The sequence below is a fragment of the Mus musculus genome, chromosome 7 (assembly GCF_000001635.26).
Source record: "Mus musculus strain C57BL/6J chromosome 7, GRCm38.p6 C57BL/6J".
NCBI lineage: Eukaryota > Metazoa > Chordata > Mammalia > Rodentia > Muridae > Mus > Mus musculus.
Window position 1 is genome coordinate 17,412,083 of NC_000073.6, and position 22,234 is coordinate 17,434,316.

General features: G+C 40.1%; 2 long non-coding RNA genes across 17 annotated transcripts in view; one reads left to right on the top strand and one right to left on the bottom strand.

Moving 5' to 3' along the window:
* The window catches only part of Gm32846, a 130,859-nt gene that overhangs the window by 15,267 nt on the left and 93,358 nt on the right, over positions 1 to 22,234 (bottom strand). For 9 of the 16 annotated variants that reach the window (XR_881854.1, XR_881856.1, XR_881852.2 and 6 more), the window contains 3 exons: positions 11,609 to 11,660; positions 3,981 to 4,064; positions 3,676 to 3,770 (listed from right to left, as the gene is read on the bottom strand). This is a non-coding gene — a long non-coding RNA (predicted gene, 32846). Of the gene's footprint in view, positions 1 to 3,675; positions 3,771 to 3,964; positions 4,065 to 11,608; positions 11,661 to 11,907; positions 12,028 to 14,053; positions 14,108 to 14,711; positions 14,739 to 22,234 lie in introns of those variants that run through there. The other 7 variants (XR_001778048.1, XR_001778049.1, XR_881862.2 and 4 more) reach the window with 5 other exon arrangements.
* Gm39557 lies at positions 3,706 to 6,162 on the top strand. The gene is made up of 3 exons (XR_881850.3): positions 3,706 to 3,983; positions 4,510 to 4,674; positions 5,881 to 6,162. It is a non-coding gene; the product is annotated as a predicted gene, 39557 (long non-coding RNA).

Consider the following 22,234-nt stretch of genomic DNA (forward strand, 5'->3'; position numbering starts at 1 on the left):
ATTGGTTGAAAAAAAAAAGAAGATATCATCCTGAAGTGAGGTAACTCAGACACAAAAGGACATGCATAGTATGTACTCACTAATAATTGGATATTAGCCAAAAACAAACAAAATAAAATGAACAAAGAACAAAACTGTACAGAATACACAAGATACAGTCCACAGAACTCATAATGGTTAACAAGCTGAAGTGCCCCCAATGAGGACACCTCATTCCCACTTGGGAGTGAGAAGAAAGCTATTACAAGTAGGGAGGGAGGGATCTGTGAGGGAAAGAGGATTGGGGAGGGCAGTGAAAGGGGAAGGGGAACTTGATCTGGTATTTTGTGAGGAAAAATTACTGAAGGCCTGAGGGCAAGCAGAAAGAATGGAAACAGGTAACCTTGGTAATGGAAGGTTGAGGCGGACCCTCTAGAATGCACCAGAGACTTGGGAGATGAGAGACTCTCAGAACTCAAAGGGAGGTACCTTAGATGAAGTGCCTGATGTAGGGAGGGGGAACTTATAAAGCTCACCTCCAGCAGGAAGATAGGACATCAAATGAGGTATAGGGTTGCCATCTTATAGTCACAATTCTGACCCATAATTGTTCCTGTCTGAAAGAATTACAGGGATGGAAATGGAGAGGATCCTGAGGAAAAGAAGGTCTAGTGACAGGCCCAAAGTGGGATCCAATTCAAGGGGAGGGCCCAAGGTCTGAAAAAGGGACCTAGCATGACTGACCTTCCAAAGACCCAACAAGCAGCTGAAAGAGTCAGATGCAGATATTTGAACCAAACCAATGGACAGAAGCAGTTGAGGCCTGTTGTTGAATTAGGGAAGACTGAAAGAAGCTGATGATAAAGGAGATCCTGTAGGAAGACCAGCAGTCTCAATTAATCTGGACCACCAAACAGGCAGCATAAACCAGCTGATATGAGGCCCCAACACACACACAGTAGAGGACTTCTGGGTCTGTGTTCATTCAGAGATGATGCATCTAACCCTCAAGATACTGGAGGCCCCAGGGAATTTAGTGGTCAGGTGGGGTGGGAGGTGGGGACATCCATGTGGAGATAGGGGTGTGGGGAGGAGGTATGGGATGTGGAACAGTTGGAGGGTGGATGGGGGATAAAATATGAAGTGGAAAAATTTTAATTAATAAAAATAAAAGGTTTGAGTGTCACTACTGGATCCTTGGGGTTATCATGCCTTGCTGGTTATTATGGCTCATAGGATTTATAGCCATGTATGGTCAGTGTACTGGCTAATTTTGTGTCAACTTGACACAGCTGGAGTTATCACAGAGCAAGGAGCTACAGTTGAGGAAATGCCTCCATGAGATACAACTGTAAGGCATTTTCTCAATTAGTGATCAAGAGGAAAGGCCCCTTGTGGGTGAGACCATCTCTGGGCTGGTAATCTTGGTTCTATAAGAGATCAGGCTGGGAAGCAAGCCAGTAAATAACATCCCTCCATCTGCATCAGCTCCTCCTTCCTGTCATGTTTGAGTTCCAGTCCTGACTTCCTTGGAGATAAATAACAGCATGGAATTATAAGCTGAATAAACCCTTTCCTCCCCAACTTGCTTCTTGGTCATGATGTTTGTGCAGGAATAGAAACCCTGACTCAGACACCCACCCACTCCTGCTTCCCTGTCCTGGCATTCCCCTACAATGGAACATCAAGCCTTCACAGGACTAAGGGCCTGTCTTCCCACTGATGTCCAATAAGGCCATCCTCTGCTACATATGTGGCTGGAGCTATGAGTCCCTTTATGTGTATTGTTTGGTTGCTGGTTTAGTCCCTGGAAGCTCTGGAGGTACTGGTTAGTTAATATTGTTGTTCCTCCTATGGATGGGGCTGCAACCCCCTTCAGCTCCTTCAGTCCTTTCTCCTCCATTTGGGACCCTGTGATCAGTCCAATGGATGGCTGTGAGTATCCACTTATGTATTTGTCAGGTACTAGCAGAACCTCTCAGGAAACAGATAGATCAGGTTCCTGTCAGCAAGTGCTTGTTGGCATAAAAAATAGTGTCTGGGTTTGGTAACTGGATCCCCAGGTGGGACAGTCTCCAAATGGTCTTTCTCTACACTTTTTCTTTGTATCTCCTCCCATGGGTATTTTGATCCCTCGTCAATGAAGGACTGAAGTATCCACACTTTAGTTTTCCATCTTCTTAAGCTTTGTGTGGCATATGAATTGTATCTTGGGTCTTTCTGAACTTTTGGGTCAATGTCCACTTATCAGTGAGTGCACACCATGTGTGTTCTTTTGTGATTGGGTTACCTCACTCATGATGTTAATTTCTAGTTCCATCGACTAGCCTGCTGCAGATGGACCTCAATTGGGTCCTCGATCTGCATGAAAACTCAGGGTTCTGGTTACAGGTGATCAAGGAGTTGGCACGGATGACAGACAGGGACACAGTGAGAGTGTGTATCCTAATGTAATTTTTCCAAGCAAGCACCAGCCTTTTTATTACAGAAGAAAAACAAGAAAGCTAGGTGAATACAGCCACCAAGGCACATCAACACAAAACAAAGAAAATGTATACATAAAAAGCTAGGGGGAGCCAGGCAGTATTTACAATGAGAATAGGAACAACTCTTAGTTAAGATCAGCTAAACATAGGAGCCAGGTGAATGCTCAGATGCAATGTTAGTCTATTGTTAAAGCCACCACCAGGGGTCCTTTAGTAAATACCTGATAATGCTATTCCTCTGGGCCTAGTGAAAAACTTGCAGCAGGGGAATTCCATTCTACTAACCCTTTCATGAATAATACTACAGTTTCTCCTAAAACCATAACCCACCTTTTTTTTAGGCCATGGTAAATTGTTGCATATGGGTGTGACTCAGCTATTGTTCTAAATAATTATTATGTAGACTAGCCTTGAGCTTTCCATCTCTACTCAAGTAAATTGTAATGCCTGATTATTTTCACTGTCTGTACTAGAGGTAAATTTTAATGCTATTGAATAGGTAACATTCTTAATGAATTCCAACCTCAGGGTTGGCTTCATGGATATTGGAACACTGGTGGAGGCTAATCCAACTTACCTATGTGTCAAAATCAATCCTTAAAGGCACTTATAATAAAACAATATTGAGGGAGAGCACACAGATCCATACAGCAGACTAACACAGGGACAGGTTTGGAGCATACATGCTATGGGTTCTAGGAGGCTAAGTTTCCATGAAACTCTTTGCCTTGGGACTGCTTCCAGCCTTCTAGGCCTGTCATGTGAGTCACTACTGGAGTGGATGTAGTATTCACCTAAGAATTTCACAACACCGAAAGGTAGCTCAACTCCCACCTGCCATTCTCAACACACCCAAGATCAAAGGATCTCACAAGCTTGCTCAAACCAGGATTTCTGGATCTCCGAGACAGCTTGATTCCCAGGAGCTCTGACACACCCAGAATCTTAGGATCCCAGGATTCCAGAATCATGAAAAAATCTTGGAAAGATCAGGAATTCAATGCCCATACCTAAACATAGTAAATACAATATACAGCAAACCAGTAGCCAACATCAAACTGGTCTTAGATATCAAAGTCGCTTTCTTTTGCTTGAGACTACACCCTAACAGCCAGCCCTTGTTTGCTTTTGAATAGTGAGACCCAGAGAATGGAAGGACCAGGTAGTTCACATGGACGAGACTGCTGCAGAGATTCAAGAATTCCCCCACCTTGTTTGATGAAGCTCTACATCGTGATCTTGCCTCTTTCTGGGCCAACAATCCCCCAGGTACTCTTTTGCAATATGTAGATGACCTTCTGGTGGCTGCAGAAACACACAAGGAGTGTGAACTTGGGACTCAGAGAATCCTGGCTGAGTTAGGTGAGTTGGGGTACTGGGCTTCGGCTAAAAAGGCACAGTTATGCCAGACTGAGGTGACTTACCTGGGATACACCCTGAAGAATGGACAACCATGGCTCACCCGGAGCTAGGAAGAGGACAGTGACACAGATACTTACCCCAACCACAACTCACCAGGTAAGAGAATTCCTGGGGACTGTGGGATTCTGTGGACTCTGGATCCCAGGGTTCGCTACTTTGGCAGCCCCATTATACCACCTAATAAAAGAGAAGGGAGAGTTCATTTGAACTAAGGAACATCAATTGGCTTTTGAGACTTTCAAAAAGGCACTGCTACAGGCTCCTGCCTTAGTGCTTCCTTATTTAAACAAGCCTTTCACCCTCTACATTGATGAGAGAAACGGAGAAGCCAGAGGGGTCCTCAATCAAACCCTAGGACGCTGGAAGCATCTGGTAGCCTATCTGTCAAAGAAACTGGACCCCATGGCTAGCGGATGGCTCTCCTGTTTGCAGGCAATAGCAGCCACAGCTGTGTTGGTGAAGGATGGTGATAAACTGACTATGGGCCAAAATGTGACAGTGGTGGCCCCACATGTCCTCGAGAGTATTATTCGACAGCCACCAGACCACTGGATGACCAATGCCTGTATGACTCACTACCAGAGCCTGTTGTTGACTGAACGGGTAACCTTTTCTCCACCAGCCATTCTCAACCCCACCACCTTACTGCCTGAAGCTAACGAAACCATGGTACACCAATGTGAAGAGATACTGGCAGAAGAAACTGGGACTCGGCCAGACTTAACTGACTGACCATGGCCTGGGGCAGTGACCTGGTTCATCTATGGATGCAGCTTCATGGTAGAAGGTAAGTGGAACTGTCGGGCAGCAGTAGTCGATGGGAAGTTGATTATTTGGGCCGGCGGCCTGCTGAAGGAACATGAACCCTAGGAGTGGAGCTTGTTGCCCTCACTCAGATTTAAGGCTAGCAGAGGGAAAGGCTATTAACATTTATACTGACAGCCGATATGCCTTTGCAATGGCCCATGTTCACAGGGCAATCTACAGACAGTGTGGACTGTTGACAGCCACTGGGAAAGACATCAAAAATAAAGAGGAAATTCTTAGCTTGTTAGAAGCTGTTCACTTGCCCCGTAAGGTGGCGATCATCCATTGCTCAGGACATCAAAAGGGAGCCAGACTAATAGAAAAAGGAAATTGGATGGCAGACCAGGTGGCTAAAAAGGCAGCACAGGGATCAACGACTTTGGTAATTAAGACCACACCACAGCTGGTTGAGGAGAACACAGAAAAAAGGACCCTCACAGAAGAAGAGGGGCTGGACTGTTTGACTAATATACACTGCCTCACTCACCTGGGACTCAAAAAGATGACAGAACTAGTCAATAGATTCCCTTACCATATCCATAGATTACAAAAGGCAGTAGAAGACCTAGTGAAGAACTGTCGAGCATGTGCCCTCACCAATGCCGGGCCCAACAAGTACCATGGTAGAAGATGCTTACGAGGAGATAGGCCTGGGACTTCCTGGGAGTTTGACTTTACTGAGGTCAAGCCAATCCGTTATGGAAATAAGTACCTTCTAGTTTTTGTAGATACCTTTTCAGGGTGGACTGAAGCATTCCCCAACAAGAGGGAAATGGCTAATGTGGTGGCCAAGAAGATACTTGAAGAAATTTTTCCTCGTTTCAGGGTACCAAAGGTACTTGGGTCAGACAACAGGCTTGCCTTTGTCTCCCAGGTAAGCTAGGGATTGGCCAGATAGCTGGGGTTGAATTGGAAGTTACATTGTGCTTACAGACCCTAGAGTTCAGGACAGGTAGAAAGAATGAATAGAACTTAAAAGAGACCCTGACTAAATTGACCTTAGAGACCAGAGGGAATGATTGGACAACCCTTCTCCCTTATGCCCTATTCCGGGTCCGGTACACCCCTGGAGCCTCAGGTCTAACACCTTTCGAACTAATGTTTGGGGTGTCCCTGCCCATCTATGTGACTGTAGAAAATAGAACTTGTCCCAATGTTTCCTCCATTCTCTCATCTTGCCTTCTAGCCTGGCAGAAGACCCTCAAAACCGTAAGGAAAGAAAACTGGGAGCAGTTGAAAGAGGCCTATGTCACTGGCGACTTGCAGGTGCCACATCAGTTTGAAGTGGGAGACACTGTCCTGGTGAGAAGGCATCGAGCAGGGAACCTTGAGCAATGGTGGAAGGGACCCTACCTGGTGCTATTGACTACACCCACTGCCATTAAGGTAGAAGGAATCCCCACTTGGTTCCATGCTTCACACATTAAGAAGGCTCCCCCCTGAGACTAGTCGAGATGAGTGGACCCTGGAAAAGACTAATAATCCTCTTAAGTTGCACCTATGTTGCAGCTCAGAACCGAGACCTCAATCCTCATATACCAACTCAGAAAACTTGGGAAGTGATTAGTGAAGAGGGGAACATTGTTTGGTCAGTCACCTCAGTATATGCGACCACCCCCCCCAACCCTGTGGACTTGGTGGCCTTACCTCGTGCCTGATATTTGTAAGCTGTCAGCGGGATCACTTACCTGGGACCTCCCTGACCATAATGATCTCTATAACCCCCCACCTAAGAAACTGTGTTTCCCGAATAGGATAGCGAGCACATTTGGGTGCTCGGGGCAGTTCTATCAGGCCATCCTCTGGTCCGCAGAGTTTTATGTTTGCCCTGGCCAAGGCCAGAGCCGAAAGCCTTGGCATAAGTGTGGAGTATCAGATTTTAATTGTGCTGCATGGGGTTGTGAAACTACAGGAGTGCCTTACTGGAATCCTACCTCTACCTGGGACCTACTTATGGTGAAAAGGGGCAGCAGCTTTCACAAGCCAAACCAAGGTGAGAGAGATGGGTCTAAATACCCTGAGAACAGGTGTGCCCACAGCAACATTCCCAATGGACCCTCTAAAGGTAAATATTGCAACCACATACTTATAAAATTCATTGTCAAAGGGAAACAAGATCGTTAGAGCTGGCTTCGGGGAATATTTGGGATCTGCGATTGGATGACGCAGGGAAAGACCCTGCGTTGATTTTCAAAATCAAATTAACTGTGGAGAGTCCATTCCCAGTGCCCATAGGACCTAACAAGGTCCTTCCAGAACAGGGCCTCCCTGCCAAACCCAAACCCCCGGCTCTGATAATTGAGGACCCCTTTCAACAAGGTCGCCACCACCCCAGATTCTCTGACCACATTCCCCCCAGATCCCTCGATGAGACAGAGACTGTTCAATCTGATTAGAGGAGCCTTTTATGCCCTTAACAGCTCGGATCCGGACACCACTACTAACTGCTGGTTATGCCTATCCTCAGGCCCTCCCTACTACGAAGGGGTTGCTTTTAATGGAGATTTTAATAAAACCAGAAGTCATGCCTCCTGCTCATGGGGGACAGGAAAGAAATTAACACTGACTGAAGTGTCAGGGAGGAGCCGTGGTCTCTGTATAGGGACACATCCTCCTTCCCACCAGCACCTATGTATCCAGGACAAATACCAACAATCACCTTGTGCCATATCCATTCAGTTGGTGGGCCTGTAACACAAGGCTCATCCAATGTGTATCAACTTGTGTCTTTGACCCCTCTCGTGATTTCTGTGTCATGGTTCAACTTCTACCTCACATGTATTATTATCCTGCCCTGCCTGGAAGATGAACATATCAGTAAGATGTTGAAAAGAGATCTAGTCTCCATTACCCTAGCTACGTTAATGGGTTCGGTCTTACAGCAGGAGTAGGAATGGGCATAGCAGCCTTGATTGAGGGTAGACAAGGAATTCAGTCCTTAAGAGAAGCTATAAATGAAGATTTAAGCAAGCTAGAAAAATCTGTTGATGCATTAGGGAAATCCTTGACTTCCCTCTCAGAAGTAGTATTACAAAACAGAAGAGGTTTAGATTTATTGTTTTTAAGGGAAGGTGGACTATGTGCAGCCTTAAAAGAAGAATGCTGCATTTACGTGGACCATGCGGGAGTAGTCAGAGATTCTATGCAGAAATTAAGGGACAGACTGGAAAGGAGAAAGCGAGATTGAGAAGCTGAACAGGGATGGTTCGAGTCGTGGTACTCTAAATCTCTGTGGATGACCACTTTACTTACCACTTTAGCCAGACCAATTCTTACTATATGTTTGGTTTTGATCTTTGGCCCCTGCTTAATAAATAAGGGAATTGCTTTTGTTAAGAGTAGAGTGAATGCATTGCAGCTTATGGTGCTCCAACATCAATATCAACATATAGTAAAGATAGAAGAGGAATATGATTCCTACCCCCCACATGAGGATATAGATTTTTAAAATTCTAAGATTAGAATTATTTAGTAGAAGAAGAGCGGAAAGAAAGAAAGAAAACTAAATTCAAGGCTTCGAGGCCCTAATCAGAAGGTTTACAGACTTAAAGCCATACAGATAAGAGAATTGGGCCCACAAAAAGGCTGTAAAGTCATCCCAGGAACCAACTAGCCTTTGAAATATGAAAGGCACACAAGGACAATCTCCGGACAAGCTCAGATGAGTAATGGGCCACCTGCTAATATGGTTTGAGCTTAGCCAGATTCCCTGCCCACCAAGATAAACACCCTCCCTTTAGAGTTACTGTCACATACTGCTTGCTGATGTTTAAACCGCCCACTTATGTGTTACTGGGCCAATTTCCCCTATCCCCCCACTCCTTTCCTATATAACCCCCTAACTTTTGAGCCTTAGGGTCGACTCCCCTGCCTCCTGTGTGAGATACGTGTCGGCCCGGAGCTCTGTTCATTAAACTGCCTCGTGTGTTTGCATCAAGACAGTCTCTGGTGATTCCTTGGGTGCGTGCCGACTCAGGACTCGAGTGGGGGTTTCCACTGCTAGGTTCTTTTAGTTCAACTGGGGGTTACCATGTGGAAGAATGAAAATCAATCCAGTCTTATCTCCTTGTACAAAGCTCAAGTCCAAGTGGATCAAGGACCTCCAAATAAAATCAAATACACTGAAACTAATAGAAAAGGAAGTGGGGAAAAGCCTCGAAGATATGGTTACAGAAAAATTTCCTGAACACAACACTAATAGCTTATGCTCTAAGATCAAGAATTGACAAATGGGACTTCATAAAGTTGCAAAGCTTCTGTAAGGCAAAGGACACTATCAACAGGACAAAACAATAACAAACAAATTGGTTTAACAACCCTACATCCAATAGAGTGCTAATATTCAATATATATATATAAACACAAGAAGTTAGAGTCCAGAGAACCAAATAACCATATTAAAAATGGGGTACAACCGGGATCCATCTCATAATCAGCCTCCAATCGCTGACACCATTGCATGCACTGGCAAGATTTTTCTAAAATGACCCATATATAGCTGTCTCTTGTGAGGCTACGCCGGGGCCTAGTAAACACAAAAGTGGATGCTCACAGTCAGCTATTAGATGGATTACAGGGCCCCAATTTAGGAGCTAGAGAAAATACCGAAGGAGCTAAAGGGATCTGCAACCCTATAGGAGGAACAACCTTATGAACTAACCAGTACTCCGGAGCTCTTAACTCTAGCTGTATATGTATCAAAAGATGGCATAGTCAGCCAAAAGTGGAAAGAGAGGCCCATTGGACTTGCAAACTTTATATGCCCCAGTGCAAGGGAATGCCAGGGCCAAAAAGTGGGAGTGGGAGGGTAGGGGAGTGGGGGGGGAAGGGTATGGGGGACTTTTGGGATAGCATTAGAAATGTAAATGAGGACAATACCCAATAAAAACGTTTAAAAAATGGGGTACAGAGTCAAACAAATAATTCTCATCTGAGGAATACCGAATGGCTGAGAAGCACCTAAAGAAATGTTTAGCATCCTTAATCATCAGGGAAATGCAAATCACAACAACCATGACATTCCACCTCACACCAGTCAGAATGGCTAAGATCAAAAACTCAGGTGACAGCAGACGCTGGCAGGGATGTGGAGAAAGATTGTTGGTGGGATTGAAAGCTGGTACAACCATTCTGGAAATCAGTCTGGCAGTTCCTCAGATTAGGCATAGTAGTATTGGAAGATCCAGCAATTCCTCTCCTCGGCATATACCCAGAAGATGCTTCAACATATCACAAGGACACATGCTCCACTATATTCATAGCAGCCTTATTTATAATAGCCAGAAGCTCTAAAGAAGCCACATGTCTTTCATCAGAGGAATGGATATGGAAAATGAGGTACATTTACACAATGGAGTACTACTCAGCTATTAAAAACAATGACTTCAGGAAATTCTTAGGCAAATGGATGGAAGTAGAAAATATCATCATGAGTGAGGTAACTCAATCACAAAAGAATACACATAGTATGCACTCATTGATAGGTGGATATAACCACAAAGCTTGGTATACCCAAGATACAACTTATATAGCATGTGAATCTCAAGAAGAAAGAAGACCAAAGATACTTCCATTTCTTCTTAGAAGGGAAGAAATTAGCCATGGGAGGAGATACAGAGACAAAGGTGGAGTAGAGACTGAAGGAAAGGCCATTCAGAGACTGTCCCAACTGGGGATTCATCCCACATACAGTTACCAAACCCAGACACTATTTTCGATGCCACCAAGTGCTTGCTGACAGGAGCCTAATATAGCTGCTTCGTGAGAGGCTGTTCCAGAGGCTGAGAAATATAGATGTGGATATTCACAGCCAACCATCGGACTGATCATGGGGGTCCCCAGTGGAGGAGCTGGAGAAAGGACTAAAGGAGCTGAAGGGGGTTGCAGTACCATAGGAGGAACTACAATATGAACTCACCAGTACCCCCAGAGTTTCCAGGGACTAAACCACCAACCAAAGAGTACACATGGAGGGACCCATGGCTCCAGCCGCATATGTAGCAGAGGATGGCCTTGTTGGACATCAGTGGTATAAGAGGCCCTTGGTCCTGTGAAGGCTTGATACCCCAGTGTAAGGCAATGCCAGGATGGGGAATTGTGACTGGGTGGGTGGGTGGGGGATACCCTCATAGAAGTAGGGCGAGAGATGATATGATAGGTGGTTTTTGGAAGTGAAAGCAGGAAACGGGATAACCGTTGAAATGTAAATAATGAAAATATCTATTAAAAATGAAAAACAAAACAAAACACAAGTAAACAAACAAAAAATGGAGAGCCATAGTAAAAAATCTTGCCACAAGAATAGTTCTTTGGGATATTTTTATATATTTATCCTGTTGTAATGCTAGTCCCAGAGACACCTGAAGGTTCTTTGTGAAAATAAACCTAAATATAATTATAGTGGTTTCATAAACTCTTTGGGTAATTGAAATTTTTATGTTAGATGTTCATTAAACCACAAAAGAGTCTTCTGCATTAAGAAGTTATTGGGACAAATTGTGGTAATTTCAAATGTCCATTGCCTGGGAGACTTCATCTACATGTAAAAGCCTAATTTTCTGCCTGCTTTGCTGGCTATGTGTTTCTTTTCTTCAGTTTTAGGAGGATTTTATATAAACATGAAATTTGCCACAGATATTTTGGTATTTATTTTTCTTTAGGTGTTTTTGATATATAATCATATGGTTTATGCTGATAAAATACAGTTTATCATAATATTATTTCTGATAATGAGAAACAAAATTTATAAATGGATGAAATGATAGTTGCCATCACTTTTATAATCATGTTGGGGATGTGCATTGAAGAACAGGTCAAAATTCAGTTAGTGGTGGTGGTGGTGGTGGGGTATCAGAGAGCTGTGCTTGTAGAACGTAGGCAGCCCACAGGAGTATCATAATGGTATGGTTCCTTACCTGTGGTTGTCCTAAAAGTTACAAATGATCAATAGGAGAATGGAGATTTTATCTGCAAGTAAAGAAAAAGGGAATCATTAAAACCTATACATTTTTGTTTCTTATTTGACATACTCATGATTTATTAGGGACATTTTCCTGTTTATAGAGTAGTAAGACATCTGTATTTTTATTCTAGTTTTTAGCCACAAAATGTTACTCGCTTGTGGGGCAATGGGCTATGCACAGACAGCCTGGTCTCCAGTCGAGCTTATGTCTTGAACCCCAGTGGGACCCGGTGGGTAGTAATTTCCACATACATGGGATGGAAGGCATTAGATCATGTGTCCTGGACCCCTGGCTCCTGTTGAAGTTACTTCCCCAACAGCCTCCACAGGGGAGGTCTGTGGCTATCAGTCAGGCCAACAATGTCCCAAGATTCTGGAATTCTGACTAGATTCCACCCCCACAGTTACCTGACTATATCCTGATATGCTCTGCCTCACAGTTACCTAGCAACAGCAAGATAGCCCAACCCACTATAAGAGGAGCTGCTTGGCCCCACCTCTTTCTCTCTTTAAGCTTTTACCTTTCTTACTCTCTAGCCCTCCTTCTCTCTCTTTCTTCCCCCTCTCTCCACATGGCCGTGGCTGGCCTCTCCCTCTCTCTACCTTCTCTCTTTCCCCTGCCTCTCTACAATAATGCTCTAAAACCACAGACTGTCTCTCATCATCAAGGCCCGCCATGCTTGAATGATGTGATAGGCTTTCTCCTAAGGAGCCTTGTCTAACCTCCCTCTAGAAGGCAATTCTGTGCTCCAGCCATGGACCTGACCAAGGACTTTTGCCCCTGTGGGAACCATCCAGTGCTGCCTCTCCCCCTGGCCTCTCCTCTCTTCATCCCTGGGGCCAAGTGCTGCCTGGAGGTCCCTATTCTGTTCTCAGCTCCTCAGCTGTATCCAGCATGGGATGCCAGAGGCTGAGAAGTTGGTTCCTGAGGCTGCCTCTTGTCCACCACCCACTGTGTGGGGTCAGTGGCTTACCACAGCCAGATGCCCACCTGGGGCTGCATGGAAAGCGTGAGCAGTCCTCCCGTGTCAGCTCGCCCAGAGCCCGGGAATCCTGGCGTACGGGCCACAGTTTCCTTCCTACTTCCCTCTTTCTCCCACATCCACAGCCCCACACTCATGGATTAAAACAGACAAATACATGAGATGTGGATTATATCACATGTAAAATTTCAATGAACACTTGTAGCATTTATACTATGCATGTACAAAAATGTACCACGTGATGTACAACATTATTTTGCAGTTTCCCCAGTGCATGAGCTCTTGTTTTGAAGATAATCATTTGAATAGTTTCAGTAATTCTTCAAGGCTAATTTTACTTTATCTACCAATTATAAGAATATATTTTATGTATATTAAGCCAGATATATGTGAACCTAAGGGAATCTTAAAGCATATTTCTCCATCTATGTTCTTGTATACACACACACACACACACACACACACACACACATACACACACACAAACTGCATACACATACCATATATGCTTTATTTGTTTGAACATGGTCTGCCTACATATTTTCAATGAAGTCTATCCCTGACCTCTTGTGATTTCCAATAAATATCAAAGTTTTTTCCACCATGGTTTGATTTCATCTAGTCCCTGTTGTTGACCATTAAATTTATTGACACACTGACTTGTGATTACCAACTAAATAAATGGATCACTTGACAGGGTAATTTCCCAACCAAGTCTTCTCTTAGTTGAATCATAACAGAAGCTTTGATTGGAGCTTATTCCAGGAGAAAACTGGAGACACTGTACTATAGAGTACAGCATAAATCCTCTCATTCTTCTTATTTTTCTGTACATTGTACAATATAGTACCTAGATAAAATATCATGTGCTGGATATTCTTTCAGTATATTGGTTTTTCCTGCCTGGTGAGAGTTATTCCATAAAGTGAGCTTTAGTCATCACCTTGAAACTGAGCATAGAGTTTTCTACATTGCTTTATGTATACATCTATGTGATGTTCTATCATTAAGTGTTTCATAATTTTCTCCAAGATTTCACATGTATCATTTATGGATCTTTTCTTCATTCCTAGAATAATACTCAGTATATGATTTATAAAGATTCCTCTTTTCCTTCATATAATCCAAAAAGACAGCCCAAGATGAGAAACTGTCTATAAATGTTTCTATCACACACTTTAAAAACACTCATTTCCCAATAAGCCATCTGTAATAGACTATACACAGAATTAAACACAGAGTATGGTGAGACAAACAGACAGACAGACAAACAAACACACAGAGAGGAAAGAGAGAGAGATACAGATAGATAAATAGAGAGAGAGAGAATTTATTACTTAATATATACTCATTTCTTAAATATAAAAATTTATAAACCATACCATTTTATTTACTGAGTACAGAGGTAAACTTACAATTACAAAAACAGGTGCTGGCAGAATAATAATTTCATCTGGTGGTGGTTCAGTCTGTTGACAATAGTGAGAGACATTGCTGTACTTAATCATTCATTTTACTCTATTTTCTTATTGAGAATTTGAAACACTTGAGCAGATGTCCTTTGCTGTTTGTGTCACACTAACTCTGTATATCTCTTTCTTAGACTGCATAGATTGAAAATTGAGCTAATCAAATGGCCACTTTGTAATTATTTGATGATAATATATTAATTGTACTATGTTTTGAAAGGTCTTATACTTACTGTTTATCATGTCATCTTAGGTGTAGTATTAGAATATGTTCTTTCTGTCCATTTTTCTTTGAAATAAATATTTAACATTTGGAATGATATACTTTTGAGATTGCATTGTGAAACACATTTAATTGCACAGATTGAAAATATTTCCTTAAGAATTCTAAAAAATTGTCTTCAATTTTTATTTTGTAGTTTGGATAATAATGAGACAATTAAGGCATAACATGGCCAGTAGTGAGTACTTCATTAAGTCTAAAATAATCATATTCAGAATTTAAATTAGCAGTGCTATATGTATTAAAGAAGTAGGAATATGAAAGTAGACAACTTTGACCTGTGAAGCTTTAATGTATCAAGTTTAAAGTATTCAGACTCACCACGCCAAATTTATTCCTGAGTATTAAGGAAGGACGACTCTCTAAAGAAGAAGAAGAAGAAGTAGAAGAAGAAGAAGAAGAAGAAGAAGAAGAAGAAAAAGAAGAAGAAGAAGAAGAAGAAGAAGAAGAAGAAGAAGAAGAAGAAGAAGAAGAAGAAGAAGAAGAAGAAGAAGAAGAAGAAGAAGAAGAAGAAAAAGTTAGTTCTGTAGCATAGCCCGCTCTAAAAGCATTAGGAGAATGTTTTTTGCGACCATGTTCTATAACCTCATCCCAGTCTTCTCACTCATTCACAGCAGAAAGAAAGGGTAAGCACAGAAAATGAAACATGGTTGTTCAAGGTTTATTGTTATGGGGTCTTCTCTGACATTGTGAAATCAAATGCAAATTTTATGTTTATAAGTTGTTGTGTTGAAGAAAAATTATTTTTGCTCTACCTGGTTTAGAATGATATATTAGAAAAATGTGGACTGCAATGCATGTTTCTGTTCTTAGGCTGATTAACCCAGCCCCATGAGCAAACGTTTAGTGAAAATGTCCCTTATGATCCTTTAGGATATTATGTAGGAAATTAAAAATTACAGTTACCTTCAAAGATTAGCCTTAAGGAAGAATTATTATGTGAGTTGAGAGTAAAGCCTTTCACAGTTTAGTTTTACTCTGAGAAGACAGAACTTAATGGAGTCTCCTCTGTGTTATTGGTGGGCCTACCAATAATACATGTGGTTTGAAAGGACATTGAAACTTGCTACTGAAAAACACAACTTACATCCACTCCTACTCCTTCAGATAGTTACTTAAAATTTCATACAACATTTCAGAAGAAAATCATGTGTTAGTGCCATATGAACAGTTTTCACACAAATGGGTATCTGACCAACCTTGAGCTCCAGGTGATATTTTAAGGCTGAATACACATACTTTAAATTTTGCTCTTACCAGTCTTCTAGTGTCTAACTATCTAAGAATTTGCTAGCCATGATTTAACTTTGGTGGCCATTGTCATCTTTCAAGATCTAATTGATTATTCACGGAATTGTATACAATTTGGGGGGGGGGGACTTTTTACCTTCTGAGTTTCTCCTCTTCCTGGATTTCAAGACAATTTGAGATAATGAGTATTTAGGGCTATAGCTTTCTCCAAACAAGTAAATAAAATTAAGTCTTCAATCTTATAATAATTCTTTCATCTACAAAGCAGTTCTTTCTATATTCACTAAATCATTCCTTTCCCACCATTTATGATGTGAATTTCTCAGCAGTAAAAAGGTTGGGTTTGTGGAGTTGATATTATTTATACAGGGAATAAGGAACATTTCTTAGTTTTACCTTGTGGTAGACAGAGTAATGGTAAAGGCTAGTCTTCATCATTAATCTTTCACAATATACCCAATACAGTTGATTTGAATGTGCAAGAATTTATTTTTATAGGAAAACAATAGAACATTCTGAAACCAACAGTACAAAGTATTGTGATACTGTTATACATTCATGTGAGTCTTGATACAATCAATGTTCCACTCCAAGATCAGGAATGTTCAGAGATATCCCATCAGTAATTTAAAAAAAACTGTTAGGTGAAAATTACCAGTCAATTATAATATGTCAATAAGGAAGCCATAAAATATTTTGATAGTGCCCATTTTATATTTTCAAATTGTGGTTTATAAAATGCAGCCATCTCAATGTCCTCTTTGTCTTTTCTCTGCCAGTGTTATATATTATGAAGGAATAGACAAACATAGTCAAGAGGAGATGAGAGGGCGATTACAGATGATAGCTAGGTATTCAGATCTGTAGATAAATAGATTTAGAGGAGAGAGACAGTAGACGAGATCATAGACTGAGCCTTTGAAAATTCTAAACAGAGGAAAGAGACATTTTTTTTGAATGTTAAATCTTGCCAATTTTTTGTAAATTTCTTTTTATTTTTCTAGTTTTGTTTTGTGTTATGCCTTGTAAAGGCAGCTTAGGCTGCCCAAGAACTTGGTATATATCCTATGTTACCCTATTTTTTTTTCTTGACACCATATCATACTATTAGCTATACAAATAAATACCAGTGCACTTTACTTAGTCAGAGATTTCTCATGTAAAGTTTCACTTTACATAATACGAAAAATTTGATCTTCTACATGAGCAAACTTATTCTGAATTCATCAATTTGAATTTCTTAGAGATCTATTCTCTGACATTTCTACCAAAGTATTGTTGGGTACCAAGAAGCCATCTATCAAAGGATGGTTTCTGGGATGGCTTCTCCATGAACTGGGACAAAGAGCCCTTTCAAGAAAGGTCCAAAGGACATTTACAGGGCTAATTCCTGTTATTGATATGCCTTTACTGTCCTTATAAAAATAATATTATAATCTTTGAGCACTAACCTACCCTATTGGTTTGATTTCTGCAGATCAGTGAAAATCTGTTGTTTTATAGTGATGCTATACAAAGAAATAGATGACTTTTTAACTCCTAATGATGATTCTACAGGAATTGCTAAAATTTACTAATAATTGTTAAGTCTTTTATAGTAGTACTGCAATTAAGCCCCTTTGTGATAGGAATACTATAATTAAAACATCTCCAGTCTTGATGTGTCATTAATTAATTTCTTCTGAGATAGAAAGCAGGAGTTTACTATTTAGAATACATTTCTTCGACCTGTAATATAAGTAATCAAAGGTCATAAGAGGGAACTGACTCACTTATTATAGATGCAAGGAGAGAATATAATCTATTGACTGAGCTTATAAAGCTATATAAAACTTCAATGGTAATTTAGACCCAAAAATTACAGTTTTTGATTCTCAAAACTCTGGAGCTAGTGACAGGTAGTGAATGTATGGATAGATAATTTGTCTTAATGGAAATACATTTAAATATCTTTATTGTAATTCTCTTATTCAATTTATGGTTTGAATTTATATTTGAAATTTTAGTAAGCATTTGTTAAAAAAGAACAAAAGAAAGCTTGGAAAACAATGTTATCTATTCTCCTAAAAAAGGTACAAAAACTAGGAAAGATGATACTAGGTAGCAGAAGGAGAGAGCAAAATTAGGACTATGAAGAAGAAGAGCATCAGTGTGGTATAATTTAGAAGTTGAGAGAATAGAGTAACACAGAAATTAAGAAAGATTATAATCAGGGCATATAGTATGACATGTTTTCCCATTTTACTGTATTCTTAGAAACAAAGATTAGAATCTTAAAAGAAAAAGCATTCCTGAGGGCTACTTTTCTCTAACTGACAAGGGGTTAAATGAACTCTCAGCCTTAGTGTCTGGCATGGAGGACCTGTGGAGAAAAACACAAAGTACCTCTGTACTTAATCCACTGGCCCTTATACTTCCACTCCCATTGTTAAGCAGCAGGTGTTAATTTGCCCAGAGGCTGCAGCTTCTGGCTTTAGAGTAACTGAAATTAACATGGGGAAAACAAGCAGCTTCTGTCCTCAGAGTAATTTAGAGTCAAGGGAAGAAAAGAGCTAATATAGAAAGCAACCTTAGTCTCTCAGAAGACCAAGTCTTATCCCCTCAGACACTCTTTCCCTCAGCTACCTTCAAGGGAGAACCAGAGTCCCAGAGCTGTAGATTAAAAGCACTGCCTTCTCTCCCAGAGGTCCTGAGTTCAATTCCCAGCAATCACATGGTGCCTCACAACCATCTGTAATGGGATCTGATGCCCTCTTTTGGTGTGTCTGAAGAGAGTGACAGTGTACTCACACACTTTGAATAAATGAATAAACAAGCAAGCAAGCAAGCAAGCAAGCAAACAAACAAACAAACAATTAGAACCAGAGCTCCTGAGCTGGTCTGTGGGAGGTTATATATGTGTTTGCCTCTAATCGAATAAATTATTTAAAAACCCAGTAGTAGTTTTGTATATCATAACTTATCATTTGCTAAACATAGATTCTAGCTAAGTAGCTTATCTCTGGGACCATAATACCATATGCTAGTGTAGCATCCTTTTTACAGATCTCTATGTAAGCGTTGGTCACTACAGATGAAGCTTTTGAATTCACACACACACAAAATTAAGGCTGGATTTATCCCAGGTTCCTTTTTATAATCAGTATTCTAGAATAAAATTCAAAATATATATCTTATAGGCAAGAGCCTTTATTTCATTAATTTTTCAATGCTAAAATTAGCCCATCCACATGGATGAGAGTGTCCATAAGAAACAAACTATGTAATGATCCTGGTTGCCAGTATTCCAGTATTCTACCATGGAAATAATGCCACTGTGATGGAATGAATGGTCATTTAAAAACATTCATATAATCTTTTCTATGCTTTCAAATATCCAATTCTCTGTGATTTCTTATATATCTCAAGAGAACATTGACAATATGCAAATATTTTTACTATTATGAAACATGATTTGAACATAATGCTAGCAAACACAAACTCAGAGACATGCCATTTGTGTATGTGTTCTAAGAAATGAAGGTTGAATCCTTTAGAGCGAATAGTGGCATTGGAGTAATTCCTCATTGTAAGGACTTCTCTACCATAAACCATCCATCTCATAAGGCCCCCCAAATCTCATTAAAAGTAGACAGGTAATAATTTAGCTAGGTAGCTCTATACATACTTTTCTTTAAACAATGTCATATTCAAAGGACTAACTTTATAGTTAGATATCAAACACAGGATTATAAAACAAGTTAGAATTAATAATGACAAATGAATCTTATGAGAAGTAAAAGTTAGTTTTAGAACAATGTTTTAATTCTAGTAAACAAAAGTATTAAATTTAACTTTTGTGCCAGCTTTCCCTAGATGTACAGTAGAGAACTTTAAGAACAATGAGGCTTCTTAGCATAAAATTATGAGTTTTCCTGCCTTTATAATGAGTAGTGATTGTCTGAGTCGAGACCCAGGGTAAGTAAGGTGTGTGTTTTACCATCCTCTATCCATTTCAAAGTTATTGCTAAAAGGTTTGTTTAGTAGATAAATGGTTTACGGCTAGGCATGACAAGCGTGGATACAACAGCTGGGAAGAACACAACCGAGGTCATTGCTTCAAGTGGCAGAATTATTGTATGGAAATAGCTGTGTCAAGCATACTCTAGATCTATTGTTTGGATCACAGCACATGACCTATTATATCAGGCTATGCTTTGCTGGTACCTGTTTAACAGGCACAGTTTGAAGGATTTGAAAGAAGTAAAGTGGGTAACATAGTCAAAATGCAGGAAGCCACGAGAGTCTCTGGTCTCATTGCAAGGGAACATATTTCAAAGCACTAAAAGTTTTAAATAAATTTAAAGACCAAGACATCAAAACAAAAAATTATCTGGAGAAGAATTTTCTTCCAGTTAATATTTTAACCATTTTCAGATATGTGTGAAAAGTTACTTGCTTGCAAATTGTGAATTTTTTCTAGTATTAGTTGTTGATTATTTTATACTTTTTCTGTTTTGAAATATTAAATTATATTTAAATGGTGGGTCTCAGGATATATTATGGTGCAATTCTAGTGATATGTGGTCAATTATCTAGAACTGAGAGAAAGGTGGAAGGAGAAATAAAATTTATGGATATGTAAATAAATACAATGTGTTGATAAGGTTAAAGCCAAAGAAAACACACCCTAGACCCAAGAGAGGAGTAGAATATTTTCTGCAAAAATAATCTGAAAGAATAATAAAATATTAATGATTTAGAAGATATATTAGGCTATTATCCACTTATCAGTGAATGCATATCATGTGTGTTCTTTTGTGATAGGATTATTTCACTCAGGATGATATCTTCCAGATATATCCATTAGCCTAAGAATTTCATAAATTCATTGTTTTTAATAGTTGAGTAGTATTCCATTGCATAAATGTATCACATTTTCTGTATCCATTCTTCTGTTAAGGGACATCTGTGTTCTTTAGAGCTTCTGGCTATTATAAATAAGGCTGCTGTGAACATAGTGGAACATGTGTCCTTATTACATGTTAAAGTATCTTCTGGGTACATGCCCAGAAGTGGTATTGCTGGATACTCCAGTAGTCCTATGTCCACTTGTCTGAGGAACCACCAAAATGATTTCCGGAGTGGTGTTACGAGCTTTCAATCCCACCAACAATGAAGGAGTGTTCTCTTTCTCCACATCCTTGCAGTCTTCTGCTGTCACCTGAGTCTTTGATCTTAGACATTCTGACTGGTCTGAGGAAAAATCTCAGGATTGTTTTGATTTGCATTTCCCTGATGACTAAGGATGTTGAACATTTTTATAGGTGCTTCTAGGCCATTTGGTATTCCTCAGTTGATAATTCTTTCTTTAGCTATGTACCCCATTTTATAATAGGGTTTTATGGTTCTTTGTTTCAAACTTCTTAAGTTCTTTGTATACACTCGATATTAGCACTCTCTGGGATTTAGGACTGGTAAACATCATTTCCCAATCTGTTGGTTGCCTTAGTGTCTTATCTACTGTGTCCTTTGCCTTACAGAAACTTTGCAATTTCATGAGGTCCTCTTTCTCAATTCTTTATCTTACATCACATGTAATTAGTGTTTTGTTCAGGAATTTTTCTCCTGTGCCCATATATTACAGGCTCTTCCCCACTTTCTTCTCTATAAGTTTCATTGTCTCAGGTTTTATTGGAGGTCCTTGATCCACAAGGACTTGAACTCTGTACAAGGAGATAAGAATGGATCGATGCACATTCTTCTACATGGTAACTGCCAGTTTTACAAGCACGATTTGTTGAAAATGCTGTCTTTTTTCCACTGGATGGTTCTTTCTCCCTTGTCAAAGATCAAGTGACCATAGGTATGGGGATTCATTACTGGCTTTCAGTTCTATTCCATTGACCTTCCTATCTGTAACTGTACCAGTATTATACAGTTTTTATTACAATTGCTCTGTAGTACAATGTGAGGTCAGGGAAGGTGATTCCCACAGAGGTTCTTTTATTGTTGAAAAATTTTTTGATATCCCGGATTTTTTGTTATTCTAGATGAATTTGAAAATTGCCTTTTCTAACTATGTAAAGAATTGAGTTGAAATTTTAATGAAGATTGCATTGATTCTATAGATTGCTTTTGGCATAATAGCCATTTTGACTATATTAATCCTGCCAATCCATGAGCATGGGATGTCTTTTCATCTTCTAAGATCTTTTTCGATTTCTTTCTTCAGAGCCTTGAAGTTGTTATCGTACAGATCTTTCACTTCCTCAGTTAGAGTTACACCAAGGTATTTTATATTATTTGTGACTATTGTGAAGAGTGTTGTTCCCTAATATCTTTCTCAGTCCATTTATCCTTTGTGTAGAGAAAGACCATTGATTTGTTTGAGTTAATTTTGTATCCACCTACTGCACTGAAGCTGTTTATCAGGTTTAGGAGTTCTCTGGTGGAATTTTTAGGGTCACTTTTATATACTATCATATCATATGCAAATAGTGGTGTTTTACTTCTTCCTTTCCCATAGGTATCCCCTTGATCTTCTTTTGTTGTCTATTTGCTCTGGCTAGGACTTCAGGTGCTATGTTGAATAGGTAGGGAGAAAGTGGGCA